The sequence below is a fragment of the Equus quagga genome, unplaced genomic scaffold (assembly GCF_021613505.1).
Source record: "Equus quagga isolate Etosha38 unplaced genomic scaffold, UCLA_HA_Equagga_1.0 155269_RagTag, whole genome shotgun sequence".
Classification (NCBI taxonomy): domain Eukaryota; kingdom Metazoa; phylum Chordata; class Mammalia; order Perissodactyla; family Equidae; genus Equus; species Equus quagga.
Window position 1 is genome coordinate 1 of NW_025796970.1, and position 3517 is coordinate 3517.

Below are 3517 nucleotides of genomic sequence, written 5' to 3' on the forward strand. Positions count from 1 at the left end.
AAGAAAATCTTTTCAATAAATGGTGCTGGGAAAACTGGAAAGCCACATGTAAAAGAATGAAAATTGACCATTCTTTTTCACCATTCACTAAAATAAAGTCAATGTGGATCAAAGACCTAAAGCTGAGACCTGAAATCATAAGGCTTCTAAAAGAAAATGTAGGCAGTACACTCTTTTTTTTTTTTTTTTTAAAGATTGGCACCTAAGCTAACAACTGTGGCCAATCTTTTTTTTTTTTTTTCCTGCTTCATTTCCCAACTCCCCCCTGGTACATAGTTGTATGTCTTAGTTGCAGGTCCTTCTAGTTGTGGCATATGGGATGCCACCTCAACGTGGCCTGACGAGTGGTGCCATGTTTGCGCCCAGGATCTGAACCCTGGGCCACCGCAGAGGCATGCACGAACTTAACCACTGGGCCACGGGGCTGGCCCCTGCAGTACACTCTTTGACATCAGTATTAAAAGGATCTTTTTGGACACCATGTCTTCTCAGAGAAGGGAAACAATAAACAAATGGGACTTCATCAGACTAAAGAGCTTCTTCAAGGCAAAGGAAAACAGGATTGAAACAAAAAAACAACACACTAACTGGGAAAAAATATTTGCACGTCATACATCTGACAAAGGCTTAGTATCCATAGTATATAAAGAACTCACACAACTCAACAACAAAAAATCAAACAACCCAATCAAAAAATGGGCTGGAGACATGAACAGACATTTCTCCAAAGAAGATATACGGATGGCCAATAGACACATGGAAAGATGTTCACCATTGCTGTACATCAGGGAAATGCAAATCAAAACTACACTAAGATATCACCTTACACCCATTAGAATGACAAAAATAACTAGAACAAATAGTAACAAATGTTGGAGAGGTTGTGGAGAAAAAGGAACCCTCATACACTGCTGGTGGGAATGCAAACTGGTGCAGCCATTATGGAAAACAGTATGGAGATTCCTCAAAAAATTAAAAATAGAACTACCATATGACCCAGCTATCCCACTACTGGGTATCTATCCAAAGAGCTTGAAGTCAGCAATTCGAAAAGTCCCATGCACCCCTGTGTTCATTGCAGCATTATTTACAATAGCCAAGACGTGGAAGCAACCTAAGTGCCCATCAACAGATGTTTGGATAAGGAAGATATGGTACATATAGACAACGGAATACTACTCAGCCATAAAAAAGAACAAAATCGTCCCATTTGCAACAACATGGATGGACCTTGAGGGAATTATGCTCAGTGAAATAAGCCAGATAAAGGACAATCTCTGTATGACTCCACTCATATGAGGAATTTAAACATGTGGACAAAGAGAACAGATTAGTGGCTACCAGGGGAAAGGTGGGGTGGGGGGTGTGCACAAAGGGTGAAGGGGTGCACCTACAACATGACTGACAGACGATAATGTACAACTGAAATTTCACAAGATTGTAACCTATCATTAACTCAATTTTAAAAAAGTAATAAACACATCATAATCAAATTGCTCAAAACCAGTGATGAAGAGAAAATCTTAAAAGCAGCCAGAGAAAAAAGACATGTACACAAGAACAAAGATTGACATCAGGTTTCTTGTTAGAAAGAACTGGAGTGAAAAGAAAGTGAACAACATCTTTAAAGATGAGAGAAAAACTGTTTACCTAAAATTCCATAACCTGCAAAATTATCTTGCAAAAATGAAAGCAAAATAAAGAAATTTTCATATTTGCAAAGAAAGAATTCATCACTGACAGACCCATATACAAGAAATGTTAGAGGACATCTTTCAGGTTGGAAGGATTAAAAAAAATATGTTTTTAGGGCCAGCCCTGTGGCTTACTGGTTAACTTTGGTGCACTCTGCTTTGATGGCTTGGGTTCTGTTCCTGGGCATGGACCTACACCACTGGTCGGCAGCCATGCTGTGGCTATGACCCACATACAAAATAGAGGAAGACTGGCACACATGTTAGCTCAGGACAAATCTTCCTCAAAAAAAAAGACGAAGATTGGCAACAGATGTTAACTTGGTGTGAATCTTCCTCAGCCAAAAATAATAATAATAATAATGAGATAAAATTAATCATTTTTAACCATTTTACAGTGTACAATTAAGTGGTTTTTAGTATATTCACAGTGCTGTACAATCACCATCACTATCTAATTTCAGAAAATTTCCCTCCAAAAAGCAACCCTGTACCTCCCAATTCCTCTCTTCCTTCATCTCCTGGCAACGACTAAACTATTTTCTGTTTCTAAGGATCTGCCTGTTCTGGACATTTCATCTGAATGGAATAATACAATCATACAATATATAGCCCTTTGTGTCTGGCTTATTTCATTTAATATTTTCAAACTTCATCCATGTTGTAACATGAATGATTACTTAATTCCTTTTTATGGATGAATAATATTCCACTGCATGGTGTATTAGTTACTCAGGCCACCATGACAAAAGCCCAGACTGGATAGCTTAAACAATAGATCTTAATTTTCTCACAGTTCTGGAGGCTAGAAGTCCAAGATCAAGGTGCTGTCAGGGTTGGTTTGTGGTGAGACCTCTCTTCCTGATTTGTAGACAGCTGCCTTTTCACTGTTGTTCTTACATGACCTCCTCTCTGTGTGTGCACGAAAGAGAGAGCTCTGATGTCTCTTCCTCTTTTCTTTTCTTTTTTTTAAAAGATTGGCACCTGAGCTAACATCTGCTGCCAATCTTCTTTTTCTTCTTCTCCCCAAAGACCCAAAGTACATAGTTATGTATTCTAGTTGTGAGTGCCTCTGGTTGTGCTGTGGGACACCTCCTCAGCATGGCCTGACAAGCGGTGCCATGTCCACACCCAGGATCCAAACCTTGAAACCCTGGGCTGCCAAAGCAGAGCATGTAAACTTAACCCCTTGGCCATGGGGTCTGCCCCTCTTCCTCTTTTTATAAGGATACAAACCCTATAGGATTAGTGCCCCACCCTATGACCTCATTTAACCTTAATTACTTCCCTATCTCCAAACACAGTAATATGGGAGTTAAGGCTTTAACATATGAATTTCAAGGGGGACACCATTCAGTCCATAATACATGGATATATCAAATTTTGTTTATCCATTCATCAATTGATGGACATTTAGGTTGGTTCCACTTTTTGACTATTATGAATAATGCTGCTGTGAACATTCTGCACAGGCTTTTGTGTAGATATATGTTTTCAGTTCTCTTGGTTATAGACCTTTGAGTGGAATTGCCAGGTCACATGGTAATTTTATGTTTAACTTTTTGAGGAACAGCCAAACTGTTTCCACAGTGGCTGTACCACTTCACATTCTTACCAGCAATGTATGAGGGTTCCAATTTCTCCACATCCTCACCAACATGTTATTGTCCTTTTTTTTTTTTTTTTTTAATATAGCCATCTAGTGGGTATGAAATGGTACCTCATTGTGGTTTTGGTTTTGATTTGCATTTCCCTAATGAATAATTATGGTGAACATCTTTTTTTTTTTTTAAAGATTTTAGTTTTTCCTTTTTCTCCCCAAA